This window comes from Monodelphis domestica, chromosome 2 (genome assembly GCF_027887165.1).
Source record: "Monodelphis domestica isolate mMonDom1 chromosome 2, mMonDom1.pri, whole genome shotgun sequence".
Classification (NCBI taxonomy): domain Eukaryota; kingdom Metazoa; phylum Chordata; class Mammalia; order Didelphimorphia; family Didelphidae; genus Monodelphis; species Monodelphis domestica.
Window position 1 is genome coordinate 163503858 of NC_077228.1, and position 11283 is coordinate 163515140.

Genomic DNA, 11283 nt, shown 5'->3' on the forward strand with positions numbered 1-11283 from the left:
TATATAGTTCACAATCCATGAAACATTGTATTAACAACACAGAGGCACAACACAAAGGTTTCTCACCCCCAAATGAGATCCATTTCTTTTTTAACTTGGCCATGATCCACAGTGTGAGTGCACATACTTTTCACAAACAACTTTTTAAAAACAGTAATACAGGAGCTAATACACATTCAAAGAAATACCAAAATTCCCCAAATCACAAGAGCCCATTTAATGACAGTAGCAAATAAACTCAGGATTATTAGGATTCACATGAGTCTCTATAGCCACTGAGGCTCATGGATCCTTGTCACAAGTTCTCCAGATCTAGCCAATCTTTCAACCTTGGCTAAGATATTTTTTAATAAAGTCAATCACTGCCATCATTCCAAAATTTGGCAGGAGAGCCCAGAAAAACCTTTGTACTGTTGAGGAAAACCTCTTGGAACTAAAAGTCACCAAGAATCTATATCATTTTGGTAGAAGTGTAGAGTAAGCTGAAGAGTTACAAATATAAAAACCATCAAGGAGCCACTAGGCAGCATGGGAAATTCTCCCTCTTGGGAGCCATCCAGGGGTTACCACACACCTTAGGAAAATCTTCCCACATCCCAGATGAGATTATAACCTATCACAAGATAACCAAACCCTTTGGTAAACTTCCTTCCTCTGGTATGAGACTGGAATAGCCATAAAAGGCATGTTTTTATATGTCCCATTCATTGCAATGTGGAGGCAAGGACTACAATAGTGAAAATCACTCCTGATGTCTTATCTATTACATTTTTATAAATGTGGAGGTAGGAAATACAATAGTGCTATTGCACTTTACTTCAGCTACTAAATGGACTCTTACCTCTTGTTACAAACAACTCAAATACAGACAAATCATTAGTCAGAGGTAGTGGGGCTCTGAGATATCCTGAAAAATAACTTCTAAAGATCCTTTAAAATTAATTGACATTTAAAAAATTTTATTTAGTCAATTTAGAACATTATTCCTTGGTTACAAGAATCATATTCTATACCTCCCTCCCTATCCCTCCCCTTCCTGTAGCCCATGTGGAATTCCACTGGGTATTACATGTGTACATGATCAGAACCTATTTCCACATTGTTGATGTTTGCACTAGGATGTTCATTTAGAGTCTATATCCCCAATCATATCCCCCTTGACCCATGTAGTCAAGCTGTTTCTACTCCCACATTTTTTCCTCTGAATGTGGATAATGTTCTTTCTCATAGATCCCTCCAGATTATTCAGGATCACTGCATTGCCACTAATGGAGAAGTCCATTACATTCGATTGTACCACAGTGTGTCAGTCTCTATGTATAATGTTCTCCTGGTTCTGCTCCTTTCACTGTGCATCAATTCCTGGCGGTTATTCCAGTTCACATTGAATTCTTCCAGTTTATTATTTCTTTGAGCACAACAGTATTCCATCACCAACATATACCACAATTTGTTCAGCCATTCCCCAATTGAAGGGCATTCCTTCATCTTCCAATTTTTTGCCACCACAAAGAGCGCAGCTATGAATATTCTTGTACATGTATTTTTCTTTATTATCTCTTTGGGGTACAAACCCAGCAGTGCTATGGCTGGGTCAAAGGACAGACAGTCTTTTAGTGCCCTTCGGACATAGTTCCAAATTACCCTCCAGAATGGTTGGATCAATTCACAACTCCACCAGCAATGCATTAATGTTAATTTACATTTTTAGGTCATTAAATTCTCCAAAAGTTGTATACAGGTTGTAACCAGTTTGATTGAGTACATTCATCATCTGTGTGACAATTAACAAAGGCAAAAAGGTGCAAAAGATTATTAAGGCAACATGTTACCTCTATGGATCTAGTGGCAAACACAGCATACATAAGGACCCATGGAAACAGGGTTTTTCCAAGTTGTTTATGGACTTTTATAATGGTATTTTCTCCAGTCCAGTCATAGGGGAGGTACAAATAAAGACAATGTAACAGAATATATAGCTAATTGGCCAAAACACAGTAGCTGAATATGACATAGTATAACAGAAGATATTAGATTAGATCAATATGTGAACTTAAAAAACAAAATTAAATCTTAAAGCAAACAATCAGCAAATACAATATGTGTGACAGGATGTAAGCAATTAATTCAAGAGTCTTTTTTCTCCAGTTCTGCTAACTGTGTTACAGAAACCTTTGCACTATTTGGAGGGAAACAAACTGAAGCATTTAACATTGATAAAGCAATGGAGTCTAAAATTCATCTCCAGACTCTTTAAGGTTCCTTCCCCTCCCCAGTATCATCCATTTATATTCCTTTGGTCATACTTCTGGGATTTCCCATACCAGCACTGAACATAGTGTGGATGAACCCCATATTGAATGTGTTGCAGAGACTGGGCAGGCCAAAATGTCTCGGGTGTGTAGAGAGAGGAATTTCCCCTCTGAATCTTGAGCTAACAGCAAGGACAAGTGTACCCAGGAACGATAGCAAGAAAAGATATCCTAAAACTGTGTAAATACTCTCCAGAAATGGAAGCTGTTTAAGAGAGGCATGAAACTGGGCCATGTTTGCATGTTTGCAACAGCCTCTATTATCTCCTCCCTGCTACTATAATCGGTATGACCTATGGTACTATCATCTTATGACTATAGCTGGATCGTTATGTTAATACAAGCCAGAAGCAGTTCCTTAGATGGTGCCTGGTCTGTAGGAGATCCCCAGCAAAATGCAAAGCAACAGTTTCTGGTCAGGGACACCACTGCACTGAGAGGGCATGAGTCCCTCCAGCGAAAAGACAAGTTTCCTTGGAAGGGAGGTAGGATTTTTGCTGGTACCTGAAAGAAGCCGGGGAAGGCATGAGTGGCCAGGGAGGAAGCAGAGCATTCCTCACATTGGAAAAAGTTTACCGGTGAACTGTCCAGAGGTAGATGATGTTGGGCTAGGCTCACCCGGGTGTACACAGGTCAAGGCACAGAGAGAAAGAGAGAACTTGCAGGAATGACTGGGCGTAATGTGGAGTAGATTGGAAGCCCCCACTCCCTACAGGTCCTGGGCTCTAGGTCCCAGACACCTTACCAGCCTTGGTGGAGAGTCTGGGGTTCAGAGAGGAGCAGTCAAAGGGCAGTTTGGAAGAAGGAAGAGGAGGGTTTGGGTGGTTTTGCCAGTGCATTGTTTTCTCCCAGGGCAAGGATGACTGATGGCAAGTGGCTAGGGAGTTGTCGGGCCCCTGTGGGTGACTATCGGATCGATAGTGGTCAGTGAAGTGGCTTGGTGTCGGCTCTGCCCTTCAGTGGACTGGACAGGAACCCATGTTGGGGGAGGGAGCCGGGGCTGGAATGAGGAAGGCATTTTTGGGCCTGGTTGAAAGAAGCGGGAGTAACTGGAGGAACAAAAGCAGCAGAACTGTGGGCGCCTCGTGGGCATGGAGAAGTGGAGGACAGGTGGAGGTGACTTCAGCTCTTCAGGGTGTCAGGAGGAGCTCTGGCCTTCTTTCCCAGCCTTGAGATACTATAAAGAACCCTTTAAAGAAAGCTCTTTGGCTCCTTCCCGTGGCCAAACTTCTTGCCTTTGTTGGGGTTCTGTGAACTGCCCAAACAGAATTTCTCCTTCAACTTTCTGGAAAATTTTTTTCTGGGGTGGGGTTTTGGGTAATCAGGCTTAACTCTCCCCATTTTCAAGTTCCTAGGGTGAAGTAGCCCCAGAAAGACCAAAGATGGAAAAATTATCACTGTCCACATTTTTAGGGGACAGACCTGGTTTTTCCTTCCCTCCAGAAGGACAAGATATTTGGGGCAGATTACAAAATGCTTTCTGCTTAGTTTGGGTGGCAGGAGACAAAAGAGGAATTTTAGGAATATCAAAGGGCCAGTGAACTAACATTTGACTAAGTGAAGATAAACACTCCTTGGATAATAGCCCCATCATAAATTTAAGAATTGTCCCCCCATCTCAGACCCCACATTCCTGTGTTAAGGTTTGTTTGTTAGATAAGATCTCTGCAATGCATATAATCTGGTCTTTAATGTCAAACCAATGCATTATTCTATTAGGGAATTCTGTCCCAGCCGGTAGATTCTTTATTTATCTCTTTTATTAATAAATGATGGTTCCAATAATCAAATTCTAGGTGTTTGAACTCAATTGTGAAGTGTCCCACTTCAGTTGGAGATCCCAGCGAGATCTCGAGCCCCGGGACTGGGAGGTAAGGACTTCGGAGAGGGCAGCTGTAAGAGTGTGTGGGTATTGTATGCTTGCACGGGGACAGGTCTCTGGGTCTGCGGCTTATGGCTGAACGGCTGGGGTTGTAACCCAAATTATTCTTGGGCAGCTTTTGCTATGCCAGGGTCTGTGAAGGAGACTTGAACCCTTATCCAGTTAGGGGGTGTTTCTGAGTGCGGACTTGGAGAGTATGCATTTCCCAAATCCCGAGAGGGACTGGGTCAGAAATCTGAGGAAGTGAATGGTGTCCTCTCTGGAGCCCATCCCTGGTTCTGGTATTTGAGATCTTGACCAAAATTTAGGCTGATTTTGGAACCATCTGTCCTGTTCTGTTCTGTTCTGCTCTGTTCTGTTCTGTTCTGTTCTGTTCTGTTCTGTTCTGTTCTGTTCTGTTCTGTTCTGTTATGCTCTGGTAAATTAGCTCTGTTTCTCTTGAATTCTGTTTTGTTTAGCCCCATGGCCTGTTTTACTCTAGCAGTCTGACTGCTTGAAGGCTTGGTCTTCAAGTTCTGTTTGGACCCCTAGCTACTCTAGGAGTCTGCCTGCTTGAAGGTCTGGTTCTGAAGTTCTATTTGGGCCCTAGAGTCCTGTTGGCCATGGAGTTCTGTTCTGTTCTGTAAATCCGGATTCAGTAGAGGCTGTTGGGTTGCTGGACGCAGCTTAGTCCCACAGTCAAGTCACTAAAGAGATGTCTTTCAGTGACTTCGGGGAACCTTCGGGTGCAAAGGTTTATGAATGTGTGAGAGAGTGTGTCCTATAGGTCTCTATTGAGTCTTTGTTGTTTTTGTGTGGCTAAATGAAACAAAGAAAGAGGCAAAAAGAGTTTAATATGCAGAGGGGAATTTCTTTTGTAGTGGCTGTTCCCCGCTCCCTCCAACTGCATCCCAACAGGGCAGACTACTGGGGAAGGGCTGTGTCCCAAGGCAAGCTCCTAAGCAGGAGAGTCTGAATAGGAAGGGATTTACAAGTCCCTTCCTTGAGAAAACCAGCCAGTCTCAGGAAAGCTCACCTCCAATCCTATTGGGAGCAGATAGTTTTGTCCAGATACTGCAAGAGCATTTTGTTAGAAATCATATTTTTTTTTTAAAAAAGTCAGTTTTTGATCAGTTCAGAGAGAGCTAGGGAACAAGAAAATCAGCCCAGCCAATCAGATTGCTTAGCTCATTACAGGTTCCCTGAGTACACTGAAACTGTTTTAATGAATTTCCTGCCTGCAAATATTTTTTTCTTAAGAATGGATCCTAAAAACACCTATTTTTTCCTCTCAAAGCATGCTTGTAACAGCATTGTATGTTACTGTTCATCTTTGTCTTTGTCACAGTCTGGTCTCTATGTAAAAAGGGGGGATTTGCAAGCTTGAAGTTTCCACTGTCAAAAATCCTCAGTAGAGGACAAAAACAAATACCTGTTCAATAATTTTCCCCTCTTTCTTCCTTTGGATGGGCCCTCAAAGGAGCAAAAGAGAGAAAATTCTGAGCAGAAAAGGGAGATGTTTTTACTCCACAGTTAGCAATTTTCATTTAAAATTAATTCTCAACTTGGGAGGATTGCTAATGATTTTGATATGGTATAAATGTAATGTATTGTGGTTACTGTTTGTCAGTTAAATGTGAAATGTTGCCAGATTTTTATTGAGCACAAAAACTCCTGGTTAGAAGTTTGTTTTGTTAAACCTTGCAATGCATAATGGTTTCAGTGAATTTGAGAATTGTCTAAATGTGATTGATTGCCAGCCTGACACAGAGAGGGAATGTTTTATTCTATAAGAACAGAAATTGTACTGGCTACTTTATAGAGGTAAAAGTCTTTCAGAAAAAGTTGTTATGTTGTTGAGAAGAACTTATTCTAGAATTTAAAATTGGGAATCCTTCAAATCAGATTCATTTTAATGTATGTGCTGTCAGAACTAGCAGCAAGAAATCATATGACACACAAGAAGTTTTTAAAGTGGTTAATCTATGCATGGCATTTAATGATGTAAGTGTTAAGAATTTTGGTATTTTGCAAAAGAGAATTTCTAAACAGTGTTGCCTTTGATCAAGGTTATATGAATTTTTTATTTTAATGTGCAAAATGCATAGAAAGGAATTTGTTATCTAGAGATGAACTTGTATTCAGATACCAAATGCTGGAAATGAGTAATGCTGAGTGAATGCAAAATATGTATGCATTTGTATTATGAAGAGAATTACATTTTCCACCTAAATAGGTTAAGGGTATATGATATGCAAACTGTATGTCCTTAACAAGACTAATTTAACCAGCCCTGAAATCAAGAGGGCTTGTCATGAAGATTAAATACAATACAGTATAGTGCCTTTCCTCTACTTACAGTAATGGTAAAGAGGAGAAGCCAGAAGAAATAATGAAGTAGTCCCAATAAGAGAAGACAATTAAATTGAAGTAGATAAAGCAGATCTATTATTTCCTACATTTTTTTAGGAAATAGACGTAGCCCCTTCCCCCTCAGGAGGTCAAGCAGCTTTTGCAGGCTGCAGAATAGACTCTAATTAGCCAAGAATGAGAATTAGGAAGGTCAGGAAACAAAAGGAACTTCAGATACAGCAAAGAGGTCAGGCTGGAATGCCAGGTAACATGTAGCTAACTAGGGAGAAGTAATTAAATACCTGTAAAAGTAACCAAACCCGGAGGACAAACCTAAGGATTGTCCACTCATCACTGACCTCACATAATTATGTTTGAGATAAGGTTTGTTTGATTGTCAAATAAGAAGCTGTATGTGAAAGGACATAACTTTATACCTTATAACCTATCTATATAAGTTAATAATTGAATTTTGGGGTGTCTGGATCCATTTTATGAAGTGCTCCACTTCAATGAGAGGAATGAATAGAGATACTAACTAATACTATGAATTCTAGTGTGAAATAGACACAATAAATTATAAATTGGAATAATGTTGATGAACTTAAATTAGGAATGTAGCAATGTTTTGAGCTAGAAAGAAACTAAACTGGAGGTTCTATTCTACTTTAGACAGGTTTGAGAGAAGTACAGGTAAATGCTTTGCACTTCAGTTTGGTTACACTGAAACATTGCTAAAGGACTTAATCAGAGTTATTTGGAAGTGTGGAGTTCAAACTGAAATCCACTGAGAGTAAATGATTATGAAAGGGGTTTGATACAATCAAACTTTTACATTATAGTAAGCTCACTGATTAAAGAAGGATGGGACAAGGTTGCTAAGTAATAAAATCTAAATCAAGTGAAGCAGCCTTAGGATAAATTTCTCAGAAGCTATTAATCCCTTCCTTACACACAGGAAGGAGAAAGAAGTACTTACAATTGTTTCACACTGTTACTTAGGGACTGAAATAGGGATCTCAAAAAGTTGACAATCACTGTGTGATAGAACTTAAAGATGAGTATATTTTAATTGTTTATTTTGGAGGTTTTAAGGTGCTCAAGCAAGCAAATATTGCCAGCTTTGTCTGACCAAGAAGCTTGTTGGAGCTGTGGAATCTTAATGCAAACATTCCATGTCCAGAGTGATAAAATGAGTTGAGTGATATGTAATTGATAAGTTACCTCACACGAGTTTTGGGGATTTGTTGGTTGATATTTTGATTATATTTTTGATCTGTATAAATATATTTGTGGCAAACAGCAGTCAAAGAGTGGGTAGGATGTTAAAAATGGCATATATGTGAAAAATGCTTGCTCAGAATTTTATGATTATTATGTGAGTTGCTGCTAAAATATGTGTTTAAAGTATTGTTTGGATGTGAACAAAAGCTCATTGTAAACCTGTGCCATAGATTTTATTCAATACTCAGTGGTTACCTCAGTTTACCAATTTGTACTATGAACTGAAATTTATAATGGATGAGCACTATGCTAAAGACAGTGGTTCAGTGATGTAATCCTTTAAATCAGAATTCATTTGGGTTACCAATTAGCAATTGAAGTAATACCACCAGTATGTTTGTTTGACTTAAGTTAGTCAGAGAAGGTGGGATGGTGTGTTGGATTTGAATTTGGAAGGAAGGAACTTTGATCTTAAGTCCATAAAGCTTTAGTATGTGGGTTTGTAAAGGAAGAATGGAAGTTGTGTTCTGTTTTTTAAGCAGAGGGGTTTTGAAGGAAGAAAGAGAGAGAGACAGAGACAGAGAGGGAGAGAGAAGGTGAAAGAGAACAGAAAAATATTCTGCTCTCATAATTGGATCTTTAACTTAGAAATAATATATAAAATTAATGTGTTGTGGGAAAATCACACATGCTTCTTTAATTTCTCTGGACAGTTACCCTGAAGTGGTTCCTGCATGGCCTTGTCTTAGTATTTCAGATGGCCTAGGTCCAGGAGATGATACAGCCCTGATTTATATTACTATGGAGCTACTTAATTAAACACTCATGTTCTTTCTTTCAGGTTTTGTGACTAAAGTGTGATGTGTAAATTATTGACAAAATACATGAGAATAATTGAGTGATCATCCTTGTAGGGATATCAAAGGCTTGTTTGGGGGTATGGAGATTTGTTTCTGGACTGCTGATAAGCAGAATTTCTCTCAGCTGAAATGGGTGAGAGTTGTCTTTTAAAGCAAAAGAAGGCTTCTGGGATTTAATGGTGACAAAGTACACCATGGACAGAGAATGTCCTGGAATGGTTACAGAGGCATGTTCTGGCCTCACCTGGGAATGGACCTCTTCTGATCACATAGGCTATTAATTACCTGCATATGAAGTCACTTACTGAGTCCTTTGGGACCTGAGCAAATATTTTCCTTGGTGACGATATCCCATGGTCAGCACATAATGCTTTTCCTCAAACAACCCTAATAATTGGGAATTTTCAAATTATTAGGAACGTATTTTGAGAAGTAGGTGAAGTTTATTCATAGATGGCTTGCATTTGTAGCCTTAATTTACCACAGTTGAAGTTTGGATCTTGAGCTTGGAAATATAGCTCAAAGCTTTCTTGAATTTTCCCCAGAATCTGGGGTAAAGGAATACATCTGTAAGATATTGTTACTCAAATGTTTATAGATGTTTATAGTTAATGTGTACTTTGCAAAGGGATATTCTTTAACAGAGACATCACATACCAGCTCTGCAAACAACTCAGGAATTCGATTTCCTGGGGGGATCTATTCCTATCAGAAGATGATTTTTGAAGATGAAGTCTGTTGGCTAAGATACCCAAATGCAAATGTGTAATGTTAATTGCTATTGTACTAATGTTCTGTTTCTGTCTGCTGTTCTGGTGTTTGCCCCAGTCCTGGTTTCTGCACTTCTGTCTTAGGGGCTGGTTCTCCCCCTTGTGACCTGTCTGCCCTTTGGGGGAAGCGGTGGCTGAACACCCTTCAGATCTCCAAGCGGGTCTCCACCAACCTGGGACCCAGGTATTCACTGAGGACATGCCCCTAGAGACTGCGTCTGCGGCCTTCCCCTCCCTGTTCAAGTTTTGGCTACTCCCCTGTGGGATATGTGTTCATAGGCATTTGTAAACTCGGCAACCATTCTAGCCTGCAGCCCTGGATTTTGCCTATAGCCAATCCCTCTTTGCTGACAATAGACAGGGACAGCTCTACACCCATTCTCAGCTCTGAAGAAGCTACAGAAGACTTGGACCATTGCCCCTTTCCCCTTAGATATTTGGAGAGGGGAGGGGATGGGATGGCAGGGGGCACTGTACCAGGTGGGGCCTAAGATTCTGGCCCTCCTGGAGGCTGTGTGATTCCCCTTTGGATGGCTGGGCCTGCCAGATGGCAGGACTCACTTACCAGAAGCAGTGGGGAGACAGCTAGCAAAAAGAATACATGACACCACAAATAGGAGAGGCACAAAACTGAGTGATATGCTGAACAGAGACTTTGTCTTTCACAGTATGCACCAAATCTGCAAAGACATCACTTAGAGATGTGAAACATGTGCACGGGTTAATCAAAAGGGGGGACCGAAGGAACCAGGGGGCACCAGGTTAAGAGAGCTGGAGCCAGGAGAACAGTAGGAAGTAGACTTTACAGAAATCAAGCCAGGGAAAAATGGGTTCAGGTGCCTTTTAGTCCTGGTAGACACTTTTTCAGGTTGGGTAGAAGCATATCCAACAAAACATGAAACTGCCTCAGTGGCAGTTAAGAAATTAATGTCAGAGATCATTCCTGTGTTTGGACTCCCACTGGGAATAGGGTCAGATAATGGGCCTGCTTTGGTAGCTAGGGTGACTCAGCAATTGGAAGGAGACCCTGACAAGATTGGTATTAAGAGTCTGTTGAGAACTGGGTAAGCCTCCTCCCCTTTGCCCTCCTGAGGGCCTGATGCACCCCATATGTACAAGGTATTACTCCATTTGAAATTCTGTTTCGTAGACCCTCTCCCCTCCTTCCTAAATTGGGACTAGAAAATTTGACTGAATGTGATAACCAATATCTGTTCTCTTCCCTGAAGGCTTTGGATAAGCTCAGGAAAACTATCACTCAAACTGTCCTGACTGCCCATCCCTCACCCCCCCAAATGTGACCTTCCCCCTTTTACAGGTGAACCAGGAGATCTTGTGTGGGTTCGGAAGATTCCTGCAGGGGCTCTCGAACCATGGTGGACTGGAACTGGAAAGTATTATGTGATAATACTGACCACCCCCAGAGCTGTAAAGGTTGCAGGAAAGAAACCCTGGATCCACATGTCTCAACTGAAACCTGTTAAACCAAGAGCAGCAGTGCAAGGAGCAGAGCAGTGGAAGGTCACCAAAACTTCGGATCCCTTAAAGATCAAGATTCATAGACACTGAACACTATGGGAAATGGAGGATGGGGTGGAGCTATGCTTGGACTTGTACTTTTGGGATTTTTGGAAATTAGTCTACCCTTCCAGGTAATTCAATACCAATGGGTAATCAGTAGGACAAGGGATGGGAAGGAATTAATTAGTGACAGACCAACCTGAGAGGAGAAAACTCCTAAAATCCTTTTTGATTTGTGTGATTTATTTGGGAGTGAATGGACAGATTCCTCACAAACTCTTTCATGCACAACCCCATCAGGGACTCTATCTATCAGAAGCCCCTGTCTATGCTTGCCCATCTACAGGGCCACCGTCATGCAAAAAAGGGGGAGAATTCTATTG

At 40.9% G+C, this 11283-nt stretch overlaps 1 protein-coding gene across 3 annotated transcripts in view; it reads left to right on the forward strand.

The window, feature by feature from the left end:
- LOC100029567 (intelectin-1-like) overlaps window positions 1-11252 on the forward strand; it is a 100014-nt gene extending 88762 nt beyond the window's left edge. For all 3 annotated transcript variants that reach the window (XR_008916275.1, XR_008916273.1, XR_008916276.1), the window contains exon 12: window positions 10698-11252. The gene's annotated coding sequence lies outside the window, so the exon portion shown is untranslated. The remainder of the gene's footprint in view (window positions 1-10697) is intronic.
- The last annotated feature ends 31 nt before the right edge of the window (window positions 11253-11283 follow it).